Consider the following 23,666-nt stretch of genomic DNA (forward strand, 5'->3'; position numbering starts at 1 on the left):
ATTGACAGGGCTGAGTTGGGTGGTAAAAAGGGCTGAGTTGACAGGGGAAAAAAGGAGGAACGTGGAACATATTATGAGTAAATATGGAGTGGGGGATTGCACAAGCCTTCTGGAACATCTGATGGAGGATAAGAAGGTGCACAATGAAAAAACAGGAGAAAAGTGGGACATGTTTTTAGTGAATATGGAATGTAAGGATCTCACAGAACTTTTGGAAGGGCTAGAGAAAGAAATTGAACGTGATGATGAAGTACCTGCGGTGAGCACCAATGAGTTCAAGCCTTGTCCTGGTGATGACACGGATGATTCTGGTCCAGTGGGAGTGAGATTTGTGGAGAGAATGGATCCTTGTATTCTGGCTGATCCATATGTGGTGTCAGGTTTGGTGGAGAAGAGATTGGGAACTGTTGAGTTGGTGGAAGTAACTCGGGAAGTGAACTTGTGAGGATTTACTGTGTTTCTTCTGTCCAGAGGGAGAGGGCGCGCTGTACCACACGAACTAGGGACAAGAACTGTGAATTGCTCTCCGGAGCAGGGCGCTGTTGAAAGGAGTGGTAAACGGGGGTGTCATTCAGTGTTGAGGAGGATCAGCGGAAATGTAAGATTCCCGGTGTCTGTGATGCCCGCCGTTTGGTGCGACGCAGATCCGGTGGGGAGCGTGGTGAAACGGAGAAGACATTGTCTTTGCCCGACAAGGTCAAGTTAGGATGTGTCAGTTATCCCTTGAGAGATTTTGTTCCCGAAAATACTACTGTGTTTTAGGTGCCAAGCTTATGGTCATGTTGCAGGAGTGTGTAGGAGGAGGATTCTTAGATGTGAGAAGTGTGCAGGAGGGCACGAGACAAAGAATGATGTAGTATCGGTGGAGAAAGTTGTGTGTGTTAGATGTGGGGTTACCCATGTGGCTGGAGATCGGAGATGCCGGATGAGAGAAAGGCAGGTTGAGGTTGCCAGGTTCAGAGTAGTATAGAAAGTGTTGTATGCTGAAGAGAGTGGTAGAGGAAGATGGGTACAGGGTGAGGGATCCTGAGAGGATTTCTGTGAGTGGCAGAGACCAATAGAGAGTGATGGGAATAATATGTGACCGACTGGCTCCATTCGGTCTTATGTAGCAAAATTTGAAATTGTGTTTTTTTTACATTGGATAAAAGTAGAGACTCTGAGCTACAAAATCGTATATCATACACTACAGGGAAAGTCATTTTGCTTTGGAAGTTGATAAACTTGTAAACTCACTTTTGAGAAAATGGCCTTTAAATCTTTTGGTACTACAACTGGAGAGCCCTTCTTTGTCTATACCCATTCAGCATCGTTCGCACCCTCTTAAGCTTCAGCCTCACACATCCTCTTTAAGGGTTGATCCGAGCGTTCTGTACTAACAACAGAAGTCAAGCACCCAAGCTAACCTGCTAACATTGGCTAGCTTGCTAGCTACTTCCAGACACATAATGAGAGAACACCCCACTCTGACCATTTTACTCACCCTAGCAGAACTGGTTAGGCTGTTTTCATGTTATCCAGAGCGTTGGGGACTGTAACTGTGCTGCTTGCAAGAATGTAATTACGCTTTTTTTGACGACGTTTACTAACATCGGCCATATTCAATGGATGTTGAGCGTTTGTAAATTCATCAGTTATTCTGCACTGTGGTACACTCAGACGAGGGCTCTGAAATCGGCGTAGATGGTCAGACTGAATTTACGAGTGCACCCGAAATGGTTACTTGCATAGTGGAGTCTTGTTAAGACATGTAGCTAACTGGCTAGGTAAACAATGAACCGTAATCCCAACTCATGACGTTACTACCCTGCATGAATCTGCAGGTAGCTAACCAACCAGGTTCAATGTTAGCTTGCTAACATTAGGCTATAGCTAGCTAAGCAAATGGCTCAGATACGAATAATAAGGTCATACATGTAACATTAGCTAATGTTAGCTAGCTAGATAGGTAAACGATGAACCATAATCCCAACTCATGACGTTACTACCCTGCATGAATCTGCATGTAGCTAACCAACTAGGTTCAACGTTAGCTAGCTAACATTAGGCTATAGCTAGCTAAGCAAATGGCTCTGAGATACAAATAATAAAATACTTGTAAAATTAGCTAGCGAGCCAGGCAGCTAACGTTAGCTAGCTAGATAGGTAAACGATGAACCATAATCCCAACTCATGATGTTACTACCCTGCATGAATCTGCAGATAGCTAACCAACCAGGTTCAATGTTAGCTAGCATTAGGCTATAGCTAGCCATGCAAATGGCTCTTTCTGTTAAAATTAGGAATGTGTAATATCAAAAAATGTAGCTAGCTAGACTATCTTAACCGTATACATAATTAATGGATGAACGCATCTGTCGGATGCCATATTTGCCCTTTTGTTTGAAGATGTAATCCGAAGACAGGTGTGTTCTCCTTATCTATCATATTCTAATTCCACTGATTTCAAAACTCGGTCCTCGGTCCTCCAGAAACACTTATGCAGTTTTAATACATTATACTTTTTTCTTTTAAGCCGTGTTAGACTGGATTACCTAGACATACTGACCAGCTCAAATAGACAGAAGCGTGCTATATGGCAGACCAATCCAAACGCATCTCTCGGCATGTCCAGCCCACTCATTATCTCAGCCAATCATGGCTAGTGGGAAGGTTGGTGTCTTTTTATGTGGCTAAACCAACTAGGCTCGTAATTTAACGATTGTATTCGTATTTACAGATGGCATACAAGTTTGTTATTAAGGCACATGAAAGTTTATGTTCGAGAAGGCATTTCTGCCGCATTTTGATAAAAGTTTACGTTCAAACGGTTCTCCTGTGAAGTAGTGACCCGCAACTTACACCTAGGTTCCTGAAAAGGGCCACATATGTGCTACAGTAAGGTGGGTTTCTTAGCATTCATAGCCTTGGTTGTCAACTGTACTGCAGAAATGGAGCATAAGTCACAGAAAATAGAGGTTGTGGTGGCAGCTGCAGAGAAGTACTTGGGATTGCGAGGTTTTACTGCAGAAGAGTTGCAGGGGGTGTTGAGTGGTAGTGTTGTGTCCTCCCAGACTGTTGGCCAGGAGTAGGATTAGTGAGGGTTAAATGGTGGAATGGGGTGGTGTTTTTGTTTGTTAGGACTAATAGTTGGCAGGGTAATTTTCCTTCTTCCCAATTTTGTTCTATCGTATCACAAAGTATAATGAGTTGTACTGTAGGTGGCGGCAATTCACCAATAAGTGTAGTCTGTCATTAAACCTTAAAGAAGAAGACAGTTCTCATGTGAAAGGGTCCTGCTCAAGATGTACCGTTTCATGTTGTTACCCCCCCCATTATACATATTGTTGATTTGAATGTGTTCGGATATGTTATATAGCTAGTTATTCAGAAGTGCTAATACATTTATACAGTTGACCACAAGTGAAGCTGCGGCAAGTCACAACATTTTTGTTCACGTGGGTCCTATTTGGATATTCTATCAGTCGGTAACCTATCCAAACATACCAACAAAACTGTCATAGCTAGCAATAATTGACTTCAGTAAAAATTCAAGCCGTTTGGATAGTGAGCAAGTCTGGATGGGAGTAGACTGTGGAATCTAATAAATCAGAAGATCACGATGACCGCTAATACAATAAGACATACTTGGAAAACCAGGCCTTCTCTAATCTGAACCAGTTGTTTGGTTGCTACAACACAGTGTCTCAGGCCAGACCAATGAGAGTCCACCAGGTTTAGCCTCCTACACGTCCTAGGAATATTTCATTTCTGTGTTAATAATATTTACCTACGTATCGTTACTGTGGATGTGAACGTTTTAACCGTTGTGTGTGTGTGAGCATGCTCCTCATTATGTCTGACTGCTGTTTGCCATAGTGAGAGGTCTAATTTTTGCAGGACAGATTTTACAATTGAAGAAAGAAAAGGGAAAAATTGTTTCCCTATGTATACGTGCAAGTGTGTGTGTTGTTAACTTCAGCCAAAGCATTACTAAAAAAATGGAAAGCATGACAATAAAGTAGTGTATGGTCTTGGGTAGTAATTAGATTTTCTTGATCATATGCACTTAGGTTGGAGTTAGTGATGGCATGGAAGCAAGGCATTTAGAGAGGAGTGTGTGTGCGTTCGTGTTGCGTGTGTTTTTTTAGGCTTGGGCGATATACCGTTTCAAATCAAATGTTATTTGTCACATACACATGGTTAGCAGATGTTAATGCAAGTGTAGCGAAATGCTTGTGCTTCTAGTTCCGACAGTGCAGTAATAACCAACGAGTAATCTAACCTAACAATTCCACAGCTGCTACCTTATACACACAAGTGTAAAGGGATAAAGAATATGTACATAACGATATATGAATGAGTGATGGTACAGAACGGCATAGGCAAGATACAGTAGATGGTATCGAGTACAGTATATACATATGAGATGAGTAATGTAGGGTATGTAAACATAAAAGTGCATAGTTTAAAGTGGCTAGTGATACATGTATTACATAAAGATGGCAAGATGCAGTAGATGATATAGAGTACAGTATATACATTAAGTGGCATTGTTTAAAGTGGCTAGTGATACATTTTTAATCAATTTCCATCAATTTCCATTATTAAAGTGGCTGGAGTTGAGTCAGTATGTTGGCAGCAGCCACTCGATGTTAGTGATGGCTGTTTAACAGTCTGATGGCCTTGAGATAGAAGCTGTTTTCCAGTCTCTCGGTCCCTGCTTTGATGCACCTGTACTGACCTCGCCTTCTGGATGATAGCGGGGTGAACAGGCAGTGGCTCGGGTGGTTGTTGTCCTTGATGATCTTTTTGGCCTTCCTGTGACATCAGGTGGTGTAGGTGTCCTGGAGGGCAGATAGTTTGCCCCCAGTGATGCGTTGTGCAGACCTCACTACCCTCTGGAGAGCCTTACGGTTGTGGGCGGAGCAGTTGCCGTACCAGGCGGTGATACAGCCCGTTTATACCGGGGGGCCATTCTTTGAACTATAAGTTAAGTATAACTATAAGAAATCTAAAATGTGTCAAATAAATGATATCAGCTCGGGGCTCCCGCTATGCATTTGGTTTGCTAACTTGCTAGCTAAGTGTCTAAATGTGAAGATCAAGCTTCTTGGTTTACAACAGAGACATTCATTCCTCTCCTGGATCAGTTGTCTAAATTGTTTGTGCGCCCCTTGTGTGCACATTGGGTTATACGTTTGGTAATGATGGGGTGTGTGTGTCTGTCATGAGAATGAGGCTGTATGTCCTTACCCCCCCCCCCCCCCCTCCCTGGAAATATAATGTATACTAAAATAAGCAGTGAATACAAATGATGGTTATGATAAACTCAGCAAAAAAAGAAACGTCCCTTTTTCAGGACCCTGTCTTTCAAAGATAAAACGAAAAATCCAAATAACTTCACAGATTTTCATTGTAAAGGGCTTTAACACTGTTTCCCATGCTTATTCATTGAACCATAAACAATTAATGAACATGCACCTGTGGAACGGTTGTTAAGACACTAACAGCTTACAGACGGCGAGCAATTAAGGTCACAGTTATGAAAACTTGGGACACTAAAGAGGCCTTTCTACTGACTCTGAAAAACACCAAAAGAAAGATGCCCAGGGTCCCTGCTCATCTGCGTGAACGTGCCTTAGGCATGCTGCAAGAAGGCACGAGGACTGCAGATGTGGCCAGGGCAATAAATTGCAATGTCGGTACTGTGAGACGCCTAAGACAGCACTACAGGGAGACAGGACGGACAGCTGATCGTCCTCGAAGGTGTAACACCTGCACATGATCGGTACATCCGAACATCACACCTGCGGGACAGGTACAGGATGGCAACAACTGCATGAGTTACACAAGGAACGCAAATCCCTCCATCAGTGCTCAGACTGTCCGCAATAGGCTGAGAGAGGCTAGACTGAGGGCTTGTAGGCCTATTGTAAGGCAGGTCCTCACCAGACATCACCGGCAACAATGTCGCCTATGGACACAAACCCACCGTCGCTGGACGAGACAGGACTGGCAAAAAGTGCTCTTCACTGACGAGTCGTGGCTTTGTCTCACCAGGGGTGAAGGTCGTGAAGATTTGCATTTATCGTTGAAGGAATGAGCATTACACCGAGGCCTGTACTCTGGAGCGGGATCGATTTGGAGGTGAAGGGTCCGTCATGGTCTGGGGCGGTGTGTCACAGCATCATCAGACTGAGCTTGTTGTCACTGCAGGCAATCTCAATGCTGTGCGTTACAGGGAAGATGATATCCTCCCTCATGTGATAACCTTCCTATAGGTTCATCCTGACATGACCATCCAGCCTGACAATGCCACCAGCCATAATGCTCGTTCTGTGCATGATTTCCTGCAAGACAGGAATGTCAGTGTTCTGCCATGGCCATCGAAGAGCTCGGATCTCATCTGGGACCTGTTGGTTCGGAGGGTGAGGGCTAGGGCCATTCCCCTCAGAAATGTCCGGGAACTTGCAGGTGCCTTGGTGGAAGAGTGGGGTAACATCTCACAGCAAGAACGGGCAGATCTGGTGTAGTCCATGAGGAGGAGATGCACTGCAGTACTTAATGCAGCTGGTGGCCACACCAGATACTGACTGTTACTTTTGATTTTGATCCCCCTTTGTTCAGGGACGACACATTATTCCATTTCTGTTAGTCACATGTCTGTGGAACTTGTTCAGTTTGTCTCAGTTGTTGAGTCTTGTTATGTTTATACAAATATTTACACATGTTAAGTTTACTGAAAATAAACGCAGTTGACAGTGAGTTTATATGTTGCTTTACTGAGTCAACCAGAGTGGATTTGCTTCATTTTTTAAATTGTTTTTATCCTTTATTTAACAAGAAAAGTCAAATTGAAATGTACATCTTTTTTTCAAATGAGCGCTGGCCAAGAGAGCAGCATACATATAGTAACACACAACATAAACATAACAATGAATGGAAGTTAAAACAGTGGAAAGTGCATAAGAGAGCTTATAAGAGAAGGTTATTCTTGTTGCTATGTGCAGGGTCAGGACTCATGAGTTTCTCACGTCCAGGAATATAACCCTGGGCCCTTGCTGTAGTTTATAACTAGTTCCCAGAGTTTGACCAGGAATATAACCCTGGGCCTTTGTTGTAGGTTATAACTATTTCCCAGAGTTTGACCAGGAATATAAACCTGGGCCATTGCTGTAGTTTATAACTATTTCCCAGAGTTTGACCAGGACTATAACCCTGGGCCCTTTTTGTAGTTTATAACTAGTTCCCAGAGTTTGACCAGGAATATAAACCTGGGCCTTTGTTGTAGTTTATAACTAGTTCCCAGAGTTTGACCAGGATTATAACCCTGGGCCTTTGTTGTAGTTTATAACTAGTTCCCAGAGTTTGACCAGGAATATAACCCTGGGCCCTTGCTGTAGTTTATAACTAGTTCCCAGAGTTTGACCAGTAATATAAACCTGGGCCTTTGTTGTAGTTTATAACCAGTTCCCAGAGTTTGACCAGGAATTTAACCCTGGGCCTTGTTGTAGTTTATAACTAGTTCCCAGAGTTTGACCAGGAATATAACCCTGGGCCCTTGCTGTATTTTATAACTAGTTCCCAGAGTTTGGCCAGGACTATAAACCTGGGCCTTTGTTGTCGGTTATAACCAGTTCCCAGAGTTTGACCAGGAATATAACCCTGGGCCCTTGCTGTAGTTTATAACTAGTTCCCAGCGTTTGACCAGTAATATAAACCTGGGCCTTTGTTGTAGTTTATAACCAGTTCCCAGAGTTTGACCAGGAATATAACCCTGGGCCCTTGCTGTAGTTTATAACTAGTTCCCAGAGTTTGACCAGGAATATAACCCTGGGCCCTTGTTGTAGTTTATAACTAGTTCCCAGAGTTTGACCAGGAATATAACCCTGGGCCCTTGTTGTAGTCTATAACTAGTTCCCAGAGTTTGTCCTGGTCAGGTCACATGGTCAGGAAAAATTCCTGACCCGTTGTTATATGTTATGCACTGTTCTGTTTCTCTAACTCTCCCGTGACTGGTTAGTTAATGTTTAACTTCCTTTGGCTGGACGAATGGTAACTGACACACCAGTTGACTGATGGAGACCCGGAATGTTCCCAGTACTCAGCGTGCCATGGTTTATACGATCCGGTCTTTATTGCTCATTAAACATCTGCATATAAATCACACGGCTCTATTTTAACAAACCTAACGCAATAGTGAATCTAAGCGCTGGCGCTAGCTCTATCGTTCCAGGGGTGGGTCAGAAATATTTGAGCTATTTTCACAGCTGTTTTTTATGAGCACAAAAGCTGGTGGTGGCTCGAAAAGGCTGGGTTTTGATGAGTAAACAAGTTGTAGGTGTAACGAGGGCTTGGCCACGAACATGGTAGCCTCGCCTTGAGCTCCTACAGGTTTCTACTTTTCCTAGTATTTTTTCTAGTGTTTTTGTCAAATGTTCTTACTCGGTTTGTTTCTTGCATTACGTGATACATCTGGTAGAACTATTTGGATATGAATCACTGAGCACTCACCGTCCATCCAACATTCCCAAATTCCCAGAGATGGTGAAACAATGGTCCAGCCTCTTTGTTGAGGCACCCGATGGCCTTGGAGTCCTACCGGAGAGAAGGAAATGAAGATGCCGATGGAGAGGTATATGTGGAGGGGTCTCAGTAAGATTAAGACGCCGGACGACCGGTCCTCCATTACCGAGCATACTACTCGATGTTGAATCACTAGTGAATAAACTTGACAAACTCAGAGCGAGGATCTCCTTCTAGAAGGACATCAGATTCTGCTACATACTCTGGTTTTCTGATAATTTCCTTTCCTCAGACATCCAAACAGATTATATACAACCAGTAGGGTATACAGTTGCTTTATTACCAATAACAAGTGGTGCGATGGGGGAAACGTACAGGAACTTGCGAGCTTCTGCGCTACCGACTTGGAATACTTGGTCATCAAATGTCGCCCTTTTAACTTTCCGAGAGAGTTCTCAGGGATTATCGCCGCGGCTGTGCACAACCCGCCCCAGGCTGACCCAAAAATGCTCTCAAAGATCTTCTTTGGGCCGTGAACAAACTGGAGACCGCATACTTGGAGGCAGCGTTCATTGTCGCGGGGGGACACTAACAAAAGTAATTTGAGGTCCGTACTCCCCAACTACTATAAACACATTGACTGTCTAACTCCGAAATTCTACACTTGACCACTGCTATACACCTTTTTGACAGGGGTTTAAGGCCCTTTCCCGTCCTCCTTTTGCCAAATCTGACCACAACTCCATTTTGCTCCTCCCCGCCTACAAAGACTCGGGAAGTTTCGGTGGTCAGGTCTGTACAACACTGGTTTGACCAATTAGAATCAATGCTCCAAGACTGTTTTGATCACATGGACTGGAATATATTCCAGGGCATAACATCATTGAATATGCAGACTCAGTCACCAGATTCATAAAAAAATGTGATATAGATGATGTCTTTCAAAACTTACCCAAATCAAAAACCGGGGATTGATGGCAGCCTTGTTAGGAAACTGAAGGAGAGAGATGCTGCTTATAAACATGGCAAGGAGACTGGGAACAATTGTATCGTTAAACAGTACGCAGATCGATCAAGATGGCAAGACATTGTAAGAATTAAGGGCAAAGTGGACCACCTCCTCGACACACTCAACCCGGTCCAATTCGCCTACCACCCTAACAGATTGACGGATGACGTAATCGCCATTGCACTGCACACTGCCCTCACCCACCTGGACAAGAGGAACGCATATTTGTTCATAGACCTTCAATACCATAGTGCCATCTAAGCTCATTAAAAAACTCCCAACCCTGGGACTGAACTCCCTATGCAACCAGGTCCTGAACTTCCTGGACAGGCCGCCCCAGATGGGGAAGGTAGGCAACGTTACCTCCTCCACCCTGATCCTCAACACAGGGGCCCCACAAGGGTGCGTCCTCAGTTCCCTCTTAAACTCCTTGTTTACCCACGACTGTCCCGAGGGCCCTCGCAGTGTTCTATAGGAGCACTATTGAAAGCATTCGGTCAGGCTGCATCACAGCCTTGTACGTCAACTCCACCGCCGCTGACCACAAGGCTCTACAGAGGGTGGTACTCTCAGTCGAACGCAACATTGGGTGCTCACTGCTTGCCCTCCAGGACACCAGGTGTTACAGGAAGATCATCAAGGACCTCAGCCACCCGAGCCACGGCCTGTTCTCCCCGCTTCCATCACTCCGGTGCGGATATTCTAGGAGTATCATGGCAAAACTGGTCAGATTGGTCAATAGTTTCTACCCCCAGACCATCAGGCTGCGGAATAGCACCTAGGCAGCTACCTGCACTCCTGTCCCCTTCCTACCCCCTGGACTTCATACTCCTCCCCACTTGCTCCTCCCCCTATGGATATTCTACCACTACCCCACCTCCCCGTCCCCAATTACCCTGCCCCCACCCCTCAATGGACATTTATCTTTGTTACAGTTGAACAAATGTATCTATACACTCAACGGCCAGTTTTAGGTACAGCCATCTAGTACCGGGTTGAACCCCCCTTTCCCTCCAGAACAGCCTGAATTATTCGGAGCATGGATTCTACAAGTCGGAAACGTTCCACAGGGATGTTGGTCCTTGCTGACATGATGACATCAAGTAGTTGCTGCAGATTAGACAGCGGTACACCACTGCCACCAGCTTGTACCGTTGACCACAGGTAGGATGGGTCTATGGACTCAAGCTGCTTATGCCAAATCCTGACTCTGCCATCAACATGAGGCAACAGGAACTTGGATTCGTCAGACCAGTTGTTGTTTTTTCACTCAGCGTTGGTGATCGCATGCCCCCTGGAGCTGCTTCTTCTTATTTTGAACTGATAGGAGTTCAATCTAGTGTGGTCGTCTGCTGTAATAGCCGATCCGTGACAAGGATTGATGAGTTGTGCATCCCAAGATTCTGTTCCCCAAACCACTGTTGTACTGTGCTGCTATTTGTCTGTTTGTGGCCCGCTTGTTAGCTTGCCCGATTTTGCCATTCTCCTTTGACCTCTCTCATCAACAAGCTGTTGTTGACCACAGAACTGCCACTGACTGGATATTTTTAGTTTGTCGCAGCATTCTCGGAAAACCCAAGACACTGTCGTGCATGAAAAGCCCAGGAGGGCAGCCGTTTCTGAGATACTGGATCTGGCGTGCCTGGCACTGACGATCATACCACGCTTAAAGTCGTTTAGGTCAGTAATTTTACCCATTCTAATATTTAATCGAACAGTAACTGAATGCCTCGATGAATGTTTTAAAACACCTACTCATTCAAGGGTTTTTCTTAATTTTTAATTATCTACCGTCGTGGCCGAAAGTTTTGAGAATGACACAAATATTAATGTCCACAAAGTTTGCTGCTTCAGTGTCTTTAGATATTTTTGTCAGATGTTACTATGGAATACTGAAGTATTATTACAAGCATTTCATAAGTGTCAAAGGCTTTTATTGACAATTACATGAAGTTGATGCAAAGAGTCAATATTTGCAGTGTTGACCCTTCTTTTTCAAGACCTCTACAATCTGTCCTGGCATGCTGTCAATTAACTTCTGGGCCACATCCTGACTGATGGAAGCCCATTCTTGCATAATCAATGCTTGGAGTTTGTCAGAATTTGTGTTTTTTTTTTTGTCCATCCGCCTCTTTGAGGATTGACCACAAGTTCTCAATGGGATTAAGGTCTGGGGAGTTTCCTGGCCATGGACCCAAAATATCGATGTTTTGTTCCCCGAGCCACTTAGTTATCACTTTTGCCTTATGGCAAGGTGCTCCATCATGCTGGAAAAGGCATTGATCGTCACCAAACTGTTCCTGGATGGTTGGGAGAAGTTGCTCTCAGAGGATGTGTTGGTACCATTCTTTATTCATGGCTGTGTTCTTAGTCAAAATTGTGAGTGAGCCCACTCCCTTGGCTGAGAAGCAACCCCACACATGAATGGTCTCAGGATGCTTTACTGTTGGCATGACACAGGACTGATGGTAGCGCTCACCATGTCTTCTCCGGACAAGCTTTTTTCCGGATGCCCCAAACAATCGGAAAGGGGATTCATCAGAGAAAATGACTTTACCCCAGTCCTCAGCAGTCCAATCCCTGTACCTTTTGCAGAATATCAGTCTGTCCCTGATGTTTTTCCTTGAGAGAAGTGGCTTCTTTGCTGCTCTTCTTGACAACAGGCCATCCTCAAAGTCTTCGCCTCACTATGCGTGCAGATGCTGCCATTCCTGAGCAAGCTCTGAGCAAACTCTGTACTGGTGGTGCCCCGATCCTGCAGCTGAAACAACTTTAGGAGACGGTCCTGGCGCTTGCTGGACTTTCTTGGGCGCCCTGAAGCCTTCTTCACAACAATTGAACCGCTCTCCTTGTAGTTCTTGATGATCCGATAAATGGTTGATTTAGGTGCAATCTTACTGGCAGCAATATCCTTGTCTGTGAAGCTCTTTTTGTGCAAAGCAATGATGACGGCACGTGTTTCCTTGCCGGTAACCATGGTTGACAGAGGAAGAACAATGATTCCAAGCACCACCCTCCTTTTGAAGCTTCCAGTCTGTTATTCAAACTCAATCAGCACGACAGAGTGATCTCCAGCCTTGTCCTCGTCAACACTCACACCTGTGTTAACTTCTTATGGCTGCAGAGGCAGTATTGAGTAGCTTGGATGAAAGGTGCACAGAGGTGCCCAGCGTAAACGGCCTGCTCCTCAGTCATAGTTGCTAATATATGCATAGTATTATTAGTATTGGATAGAAACACTCTGACGTTTCTAAAACTGTTTGAATTATGTCTGTGAGTATAACAGAACTCATATGGCAGGCAAAAAGCTGAGAAAAAATCCAAACAGGAAGTGGAAATTATTAGGCTGGTCGTTTTTCAACTCATCGCCTATTGAAAACACTAGGATATCAAATCAAATGTATTTATATAGCCCTTCTTACATCAGCTGATATCTCAAAGTGCTGTACAGAAACTCAGCCTAAAACCCCAAACAGCAAGCAATGCAGGTGTAGAAGCACGGTGGCTAGGAAAAACTCCCTAGAAAGGCCAAAACCTAGGGAGGAACCAGGCTATGAGGGGTGGCAAGTCCTCTTCTGGCTGTGCCGGGTGGAGATTATAACAGAACATGGCCAAGATGTTCATAAATGACCAGCATGGTCAAATAATTATAATCACAGTAGTTCTCGAGGGTGCAGCAAGTCAGCACCTCAGGAGTAAATGTCAGTTGGCTTTTCATAGCCGATCATTAAGAGTATCTCTACCACTCCTGCTGTCTCTAGAGAGTTGAAAACAGAAGGTCTGGGACAGGTAGCACGTCCGGTGAACAGGTCAGGGTTCCATAGCCGCAGGCAGAACAGTTGAAACTGGAGCAGCAGCATGGCCAGGTGGACTGGGGACAGCAAGGAGTCATCATGCCAGGTAGTCCTGAGGCATGGTCCTCCGAGAGAGAGAAAGAGAGAATTAGAGAGAGCATACTTAAATTCACACAGGACACCGGATAAGACAGGAGAAATACTCCAGATATAACAGACTGACCCTAGCCCCCCGACACATAAACTACTGCAGCATAAATCCTGGAGGCTGAGACAGGAGGGGTCAGGTGACACTGTGGCCCCATCCGATGATACCCCCGGACAGGTCCAAACAGGCAGGATATATCCCCACCCACTTTGTCAAAGCACAGCCCCCACACCAGTAGAGGGATATCTTCAACCATCCCGAGACAAGGCCGAGTATAGCCCACAAAGATCTCCGCCACGGCACAACCCAAGGGGGGGCGCCAACCCAGACAGGAAGACCACGTCAGTGACTCAACCCTCCTAGGGACGGGCATGGAAGAGCACCAGTAAGCCAATGTCTCAGCCCCTGTAATAGGGTAAGAGGCAGAGAATCCCAGTGGAGAGAGGCGAACCAGCCAGGCAGAGACAGCAAGGGCGGTTCGTTGCTCCAGAGCTTTTCCGTTCACCTTCACACTCCTGGGCCAGACTACACTCAATCAAATGACCTACTGAAGAGATGAGTCTTAAGTAAAGACTTAACCTTTTCTCAATATAGGGGGTGCTGTTTCAACGTTACCATTTATCGTTCCCAAATTAAACTGCCTCGTACTCAATTCTTGCTAGTACAATATGCATATTATTATTACTATTGGATAGAAAACACTCTCTAGTTTCTAAAACCGTTTGAATTATTTCTCTGAGTGAAACAGAACTCGTTTGGCAGCGAAATTCCTGACGGGTACTGCAAAATCTGAAAATGTTGACCCTGTTCTAGGATCAGTTTAAAACTCTGTATGTATCCTATGGGTCGACATGAACTGCACGCGCCTTCCCCTGGATGTCAGTAACCAATGAGAATTGGAATGGAGTTTCTAGGCAGATCTCAGACCTTATAAAAGACCATGGCATATGGGATGCACTCTTTTCATTGTTCGTCATTGCGCAGAGCAGGACCTCAGCATGGCGTTCGGAAAAGCTCAAGTTATCGGCCTTAGATATATCCGTCTGTGATTTAATTCGATATAGGTGTTAGAAACATCATAACGAAGTTATTTTAAACCGAGTTATATCAGTTTATGCGAGTATATTGCGTTTTGAAGATTTGGGCATGTCTGCGCCACATAGCTAACGTTAGCTGCTATTTCCAAAGTTGAAGAGGACGTTTTACAACCGAGCAACGATTCTTTTGGACAAAGGACAACTTGCCCAAGATTCTGATGGAAGCTCGTCCAAAAGTAAGAGCTATTTATGATTTAATTCGTATTTATGTGGAAAAATGTAAAAGGATTTGTCCGCCATTAATTTCAGCACTGGTCTGGCTGTAACGCACACTGTATGTCTAGTAACGTTAATTTTAAAAATCTAACACAGCGGTTGCATTAATAACTAATGCATCTTTCATTTGCTGTCCAACCTGTATTTTTTAGTCAAGTTTACGATTATTTATCGATTAGATTAGGTGCCTCTCCAAGATGGCGCCGGCCAGAATGCCTGAAATGTTGCTACTGATCACATTGTATAACCACGATTTGTGCTGCTAAATATGCACATTTTCGAACAAAACCTATATGCATTGTGTAATATGATGTTACAGGACTGTCATCTGATGAAGTTTATCAAGGTTAGTCAAATGATATATCTTTTGCTGGATTGTTACGATCGCTAACCTTTGCTGCTGGTAAATGCGGTTGTGTTTCTGGCTATTGTGGTAAGCTAATATAATGCTATATTGTGTTTTCGCTGTAAAACACTTAAAAAATCTGACATATTGGCTGGATTCACAAGATGTTGGTCTTCCATTTGCTGTACGCTGTGTATTTTTCAGAAATGATTTATGATGAGTAATTAGGAATTTGACGTTGGTCTCTGTAATTATTCTGGCTGCATCGACGCTATTTCAGATTGCAGCTGCAATGTAGAACTGTGATTTATACCTGAAATATGCACATTTTTCTAACAAAACATATGCTATACAATAAATATGTTATCAGACTGTCATCTGATGAAGTTATTTCTTGGTTAGTGACTATTTATATCTTTATTTGGTCGAAATTGTGATAGCTACCTATGCAGGAAAAAAATGGTGGGAAAAAAAGGTTGTGTCTTTTGCTATCGTGGTTAGCTAATAGATTTACATATTGTATCTTCCCTGTAAAACATTTTAAAAATCAGAAATGATGGCTGGATTCACAAGATGTGTATCTTTCATCTGGTGTCTTGGACTTGTGATTTAATGATATTTAGATGCTAGTATTTACTTGTGGCGCTATGCTAGGCTATGCTAGTCAGCTTTTTTACTGATGGGGGTGCTCCCGGATCCGGGATGAGTACCAAGTAAAAGTTAAAGGTTGAGACCGAGTCTGCGTCTCTCACATGGGTAGGCAGACCATTCCATAAAAATGAAGCTCTATAGGAGAAGGTCCTGCCTCCAGCTGTTTGCTTAGAAATTCTAGGGACAATTAGGAGGCCTGCGTCTTGTGACCGTAGCCTACGTGTAGGTATGTACGGCAGGACCAAATCGGAAAGATGGGTAGGAGCAAGCTTATGTAATGCTTTGTAGGTTAGCAGTAAAACCTTGAAATCAGCCCTTGCCTTAACAGGAAGCCAGTGTAGGGAGGCTAGCACTGGAGTAATATGATCAAATTTTTTCGTTCTAGTCAGGATTCTTGCAGCCGTATTTAGCACTAACTGAAGTTTTAGTGCTTTATCCGGGTAGCCGGGAAGTAGAGCATTGCAGTAGTCTAACCTAGAAGTAACAAATGCATGGATTCATTTTTCTGTATAATTTTTGGACAGAAAGTTTCAGATTTTTGCAATGCTGCGTAGATGAAAAAAAGCTGTCCTTGAAACAGTCTTGATATGTTCGTCAAGAGAGAGATCAGGGTCCAGAGTAACGCCGAGGTCCTTCAGTTTTATTTGAGACGACTGTACAACCATCAAGATTAATTGTCAGATTCAACAGAAGATCTTTGTTTCTTGGGACCTAGAACAAGCATCTCTGTTTTGTCCGAGTTTAAAAGTAGAACGTTTGTAGCCATCCACTTCCTTATGTCTGAAACACAGGCTTCTAGCGAGGGCAATTTTGGGGCTTCACCATGTTTCATTGGAATGTACAGCTGTGTGTCATCTGCATAGCAGTGAAAGTTAACATTATGTTTTCGAATGACATCCCCAAGAGGTAAAATATATAGTGAAAACAATAGTGGTCCTAAAACGGAACCTTGATGAACACCGAAATTTACAGTTGATTTGTCAGAGGACAAATCATTCACAGAGACAAACTGATATCTTTCCGACAGATAAGATCAAAACCAGGCCAGAACTTGTCCGTGTAGACCAATTTGGGTTTCCAATTTCTCCAAAAGAACGTGGTGATCGATGGTATCAAAAGCAGCACTAAGGTCTAGGAGCACGAGGACAGATGCAGACCCTCCGTCTGATGCCATTAAAAGGTAATTTACCACCTTCATAAGTGCAGTCTCGGTGCTATGATGGGGTCTAAAACCAGACTGAAGCATTTCATATACATTGTTTGTCTTCAGTGAGTTTCTGCGCAACAGCTTTTTCAATTTTTTTGGAGAGGAATGGAAGATTCGATATAGGCCGATAGTTTTTTATATTTTCTGGGTCAAGGTTTGGGTTTTTCAAGAGGCTTTATTACTGCCACTTTTAGTGAGTTTGGTACACATCCGGTGGATAGAGAGCCGTTTATTATGTTAGGCGGGCCAAGCACAGGAAGCAGCTCTTTCAGTAGTTTAGTTGGAATAGTGTCCAGTATGCAGCTTGAAGGTTTAGATGCCATGATTATTTTCATCATTGTCTCAAAAGATATAGTACTAAAACACTTGAGTGTCTCCCTAGATCCTAGGTCCTGGCAGAGTTGTGCAGACTCAGGACAACTGAGCTTTGGAGGAATACGCAGATTTAAAGAGGAGTCTGTAATTTGCTTTCTATTGATCTTTTCCTCTAAGAAGTTCATGAATTTATTACTGCTGAAGTGAAAGCCATCCTCTCTTGGGGAATGCTGCTTTTTAGTTAGCTTTGCGACAGTATCAAAAATGTTGGATTGTTCCTATTTTCCTCAATTAAGTTGGAAAAATAGGATGATCGAGCAGCAGTGAGGGCTCTTCGATACTGCACGGTACTGTCTTTCCAAGCTAGTCGGAAGACTTCCAGTTTTGTGTAGCGCCATTTCCGTTCCAATTTTCTGGAATCTTGCTTCAGAGCTCGGGTATTTTCTGTATACCAGGGAGCTAGTTTCTTATGACAAATGTTTTTAGGGGTGCAACTGCATCTAGGGTATTGGGCAAGGTTAAATTGAGTTCCTCAGTTAGGTGGTTTACTGATTTTTGTCCTCTGAAGTCCTTGGGTAGGCAGTCGGAGTCTGGAAGGGCATGAAGGGTAGGCAGTCGGAGTCTGGAAGGGCATGAAGGAATCTTTGGGTTGTCTGAGAATTTGACTTTTGATGCTCCTTGGTTGGGGTCTGAGCAAAGGGTGGCTTTTTGAAGATATATTTTGATTTGTTTAACACTATGGTTACATGATTGTATTATTTCGTAGTTTTGATCTCTTCATCTATTATTCTACAATGTAGAATAGTAAAAATAAAGAAAAACCTTTGAATGAGTAGGCGTTCTAAAACTTTTGTCCGGTAGTGTATATTTATTCCTTATTGTTTCACTCACTTCTCATTTCCCCCCCTGCTGCTCCCCCCAAGAACACTTACCCTGCCCCCAATGGACATTTATCATTTCTACAGTTGTAAATGTGTATATTTATTATTGTTTCATTCACTTCTCTTTGCTTTTGACCTGCACTGTTGGAGTTCGGAGCATAAGAATATCACTGTACCCTGTGCATGTGACTAATATTCTCATGGAATTGATTCAAAAACTCTTAAATAGTTGCTATATCGGCTAATTGATCATTACGGCGTAGCTTGTTGGCCAGTAAATGAGTGGGACGATTACCATGGAAGTAATGGTTGAGTCTTATTCGATGGATGTCAAATTATGCTCTCTGTCAGTTGCATAATTTTTTATAAAACCTTTGTGGCATCCCATAGAGTCCAAGGGTTGTTGACTGAATTTGTATTGATCATTAGGAATTAATTTAGTTCAATATGAAATTGATCACAGAATGTAGGATTTTGTAGTATTGAAACGCCATCTTGTGGCTCTTTTAGCAGATTCTGACATTTTGAAGTTGGCACTAGTAAGCGTGATGGTCGGACAAGCTCATGTGTCACATTTTCTTGATGAAATAAAGTAGAGGTGTAGGTAAGTATAAAATCGATTTGTGTGAAAGATTTATGCCTGTTTAAGTAAAAAGTGTACTCTTTTGCTTATGGATTTTGTGCCCGCCATGCATCAATGAGGTTGTAATCAGAGAGTATATGCTGGAGAGCCTTGGTTGCATGTGGATTGTAGTTTGTCTTATTACATTTGTCCCACATGTCATTCATGTCTGTCCCAATAACCAGATGGAAATCAGTTAATCCAAACAATATGCTGTTCAGAGAATCCAAAAATGTAGTATCATATGAATTTGGACCATACATATTAATAAATGAAATGCTTTTTCCACTATGGATACATTTCAGGAAATTGATTATGCGTTCTTGGTCTTCGCCTTTACCCAGGAAGGTAATTACTTATGTATCATTATGATTACACCTTTAATTTTATTTGGGGCTGATGAAAAAGCTGAACGTTTTGACAAATAGTTCTTTATTTTATGTTCGTCCTTTTGAAGCAGGTGTGTTTCTTGTAACATTTGCTATATCAATATGGTTTCTTGCTTGGCTATCAAGACAGCTGGAACGTTTAATAGGTGGGTTTAGGCCTTTTCAAATTCAAAGAGAGAATAGTTAGCGTTGCCATTGTTTAAAAAAAATGAAAGTATTATTAATGATGTAATTCCATGCCATAAACGACTAGTTGATCTTGAATATCCCCTCCAGCACGTACAGAAATTGTCACTTTAGTATGTGTTTATAAGGACACACCTCAGATATTGCCAACACTCCCACCTCAGCGCAAGCATTTAAGACCGGTAAATTACGAATCCTGGCGCTAGGGTTTGAAAATTGGAGATCGGTGGCTTTAACAGTGCTGGCTTGACACTAGCCGAGAATAGAGCCCTCAGGCTCAAATTATTGTGACAAGAGTCCCACACCTGGTTATCCCACATCACTGGGAATCAGAGCCAGAATGGGACAGAGAGGGAAGGAGCGATGGAGGGAGGGAAAGAGAAGGGGTGGAAGCTCGCGACACTAGTGAGGTTCAGTTTTTAAGTATTTTAATATGCAAAATGCGCTTCTATCCGTAACTCTTGAGGGTACTGTCTGACCTCTCAGATAGGATAAGAACAGTACATTCCTTCCAAATGACCAAGGGTAGAAAAAGTTAAAAGGGTAATTTTAATTTCAGTTGTGGTCCTGTGAGGGAGAAGGCATACAAACTTGGCTGTGGTTTACTAGTAAGTAACAATGCTCTTCCAGTATGTGGCCTGTGTTGTTAGCATCCTGCTAGTGGTTATATATTGGTTATTTTATAGGCCTTTCAGCAACAGGCCTGGGTCCTGTGTTGGCTATGTCACTTATTGAGACTTGAAAGTACCCAGTGGGCTTCCGAGTGGCGAAGCGGTCTAAGGCACTGCTAGAGGCGTCACTACAGACCCTGGTTAGATTCCAGGCTGTATCACAACCGGCCGTGATTGGGAGTCCCATAGGGCGGCGCACATGTGGCCCAGTATCGTCCGGGCTTGGCCGGGGTAGGCCGTCATTGTAAATAAGAATTTGTTCTTAACGGACTTGCCTAGTTAAATAAAAGGTCAAATGAAAATAGTGTTACCACATGGTTTCTGTAGATGTCCTGTGAATACCAAGGGACATACAGTAGGACTGTATTCATGTCTTGAACACTACTGTATACCGTAGCCAAGCCAATTGAACCCGTCTCCAGGTGGAGGTAAAGCGTCAAGTAAATGTCTGGAGGTGAAGGGGTTTATTAAACCTCGTTATGCTCCTAACAGTGTTTCCATTGATCTCTCAGCTGTAGCTACTATAGTGGCTGTTCACAAACTGCTTATTGTCCCCAGACACTAGCCCGGATACACACTGAACTGGTACATTTCACTGATATTGTGACGTGAATTAGAACAGTTCGGATACAGGCTACCCGTTCACACATTTTAGATTCTGCTGTCACATTTATATACAGGTCAACAAATGTTTAGGACAAACCATCAGATAACGTCATAAGGGCAGTATAGGGTGGGTGAGACATTCCATACACTTCCTATGTTTTCCCAGAGGCCCACTGGTTTTCCTCTTGTTTTTATACTGTACATGTACAACAAAGTGGGATTCATTTAGTAACAGAAGCAGCATGGTGCTCTCATCATTGAGAATAAGTGGTGTGGTTGGGTTGTCACTCGGCCATACCCGAAACACAGCTAACAGGACAGGATGTGGTCAGAGAGGGTGTCTGTCTGGAATAGACTAGTGTGTGTGCCTGCATGCCAGAGTCATGGGAATAGGGTGTTAACCAGGGAAAAGGGTAGCACCATTAGAGCTGTATGGCCAATTCCATGATGACATGCTATCATAGGATTACCTCAAAAGGCACAGTCTGCTTTTTGGAAAGTATTTTAAGTCTCCGGACTATGGGATAGAAGTTGCATTTAGGCACAGATCTAAGAACAGCTTTCCCTCACCAAATCCTAACCTTAACCATTAAGGTCAGGGAAGCAAAACTGTCATTAGATCAGCGTCTAGGGGCCACATCACCCTACTTCTGGGCCCCAGAGCAGACAGTCTGTCCGTCTGGTACCCCCTGTGTGGTGGGACGCTGGTTATGTGGGGGTGGCAGTTCAACAGTGACAGGACTGTCAGGCTACCAACGGTGTAGACCCTCATCTCCAGCCCACCACACTGCTGACCGAGCATCTCTTTACTAGCAGCTCTCTCTCTCTTTCTGCCCCTTAATATTTCCCTCTCTCTTTCTCCCTGTGTCTCATTATCTCTCTTTCTACTCTCCCTCATCTATCCCAAAGCCTTTCTCCTCTCAACTCTCTTCCTGGTGAGAACACAAAGCTACAATCGATAGGAGTTATAGATTGGTAATGTTTGTTTTGGGGGGGAACTGTAATGGAAAACAGAAACATGGGTCGGTGGCAGCTAGAAAGCCGGTGACGACGAACTCCGCCCGAACAAGGAGAGGCACCAACTTCGGCGGAAGTCGTGACAGTTATTTATCAAAATGTGGAAAAGGGGAAGGGGTCTGAAAACGTTCCGAATGCACTGTATTTCTGTCAGTGTATTTCAGAATTTTCAAATACTTTCCAAGTGTATTTCCAAGTACATTCAAATATTCAACTACTTGTCTTTTCAGAATGATATCTATCTGAATATTTACTTCAAATGTATGTAAAAGTAATTGAGATATTTGAAATAGTATTTGGACCCAGGTCTGGTACATTGATAATAGGAAAGGGGAAAGCTATAAACCGAAATGTGTCTTCCGCATTTAACCCGACCTCTCTGAATCCGAGATTCACATCATCGGCGCCCAGGGAGCACTTTTTGTTTGAGTTAACTGCCTTGCTCAAGGGCAGAACGACAGATATTTACCTTGTAGGCTCGGGAATTCAATCCAGCAACGCTCCTACCCGCCAGGCTACCTGCCGCCATTATGTAATAATATTTTTGTATAAAAATATGTTTCAGTTGAAGTCGGAAGTTTACATACACTTAGGTTGCAGTCATTAAAACTAATTTTTCAACCACCACACATTTCTTGTTAACAAACTATAGTTTTGGCAAGTTGGTTAGGACATCTACTTTGCATGACACAAGTCATTTTTCCAACAATTGTTTACAGGTAGATTATTTCACTTATAATTCACTGTATAACAATTCCAGTGGGTCAGAAGTTTACATACACTAAGTTGACTATGCCTTTAAACAGCTTGGAAAATTCCAGAAAATGATCCCATGGATTTAGAAGCTTCTGATGGGCTAATTTACATAATTTGAGTCATTTGAGTACCTGTGCATGTATTTCAAGGCCTACCTTCAAACTCAGTGCCTTTGCTTGACATCATGGGAAAATCAAAAGAAATCAACCCAGACATAATTTTTTTTTAGACCTCCAAGTCTGGTTCATCCTTGGGAGCAATTTCCAAGCGCCTGAAGGTACCACATTCATCTGTACAAACAATAGTACGCAAGTATAAACACCATGGGACCACGCAGCCGTCATACCGCTCAGGAAGGAGACGCCTTCTGTCTCCTAGAGATGAACGTACTTTCGTGCGAAAAGTGCAAATCAATCCCAGAACAACAGCAAAGGACCTTGTGAAGATGCTGGAGGAAACGGGTACAAAGTATCTATATCCACAGAAAAAAGTCCTATATCTACATAATTTAAAAGGCCGCTCAGCATGGAAGAAGCCACTGCTCCAAAGCCGCCATAAAAAGAACTGACTACCATTTGTAACTGCACATGAGGACAAAGATCGTACTTTTTGGAGAAATGTCCTCTGGTCTGATGAAACAAAAATAGAACTGTTTGGCCATAATGACCATCATTATGTTTGGAGGAAAAAGGGGGAGGCTTGCAAGCCGAAGAATACCTTCCCAACCATGAAGCGGGGGTGGCAGCATCATGTTGTGGGGGTGCTTTGCTGCAACGTCAAGGTATTGAAGTGGCCATCACAAATCCCTGACCTCAATCTTGTAGAAAATTTGTAGGTAGAACTGAAAAAGCAAGGAGGCCTACAAACCTGACTTAGTTACACCAGCTCTGTCATGAGGAATCGGCCAAAATTCACCCAACTTATTGTGGGAAGCTTGTGGAAGGCTACCTAAAATGTTTGACCCAAGTTAAACAATTTAAAGGCAATGCTACCAAATACTAATTGAGTATATGTAAACTTCTGACCCAACTTCTGACTGGGAATGTGAACAAAATAAAAGCTGAAATAAATAATTCTCTCTACTATTTTTCCTGACATTTCACATTCTTAACAAAAGTGGTGATCCTAACTGACCTAAGACGGGGACTTTTTACTAGGATTAAATGTCAGGAATTGTGAAAAACTGAATTTAAATGTATTTGGCTAAGGTGTATGTAAACTTCCGACTTCAACTCTATGTATGTAAT

The 23,666-nt window shown here is 43.2% G+C and overlaps 1 protein-coding gene across 3 annotated transcripts in view; it reads left to right on the forward strand.

Moving 5' to 3' along the window:
• LOC139559528 (zinc finger protein 512B-like) overlaps positions 1 to 23,666 on the forward strand; it is an 88,251-nt gene that overhangs the window by 16,236 nt on the left and 48,349 nt on the right. The window lies entirely within an intron of this gene.

Source organism: Salvelinus alpinus, chromosome 30 (assembly GCF_045679555.1).
Source record: "Salvelinus alpinus chromosome 30, SLU_Salpinus.1, whole genome shotgun sequence".
In the NCBI taxonomy this organism is placed as follows: domain Eukaryota; kingdom Metazoa; phylum Chordata; class Actinopteri; order Salmoniformes; family Salmonidae; genus Salvelinus; species Salvelinus alpinus.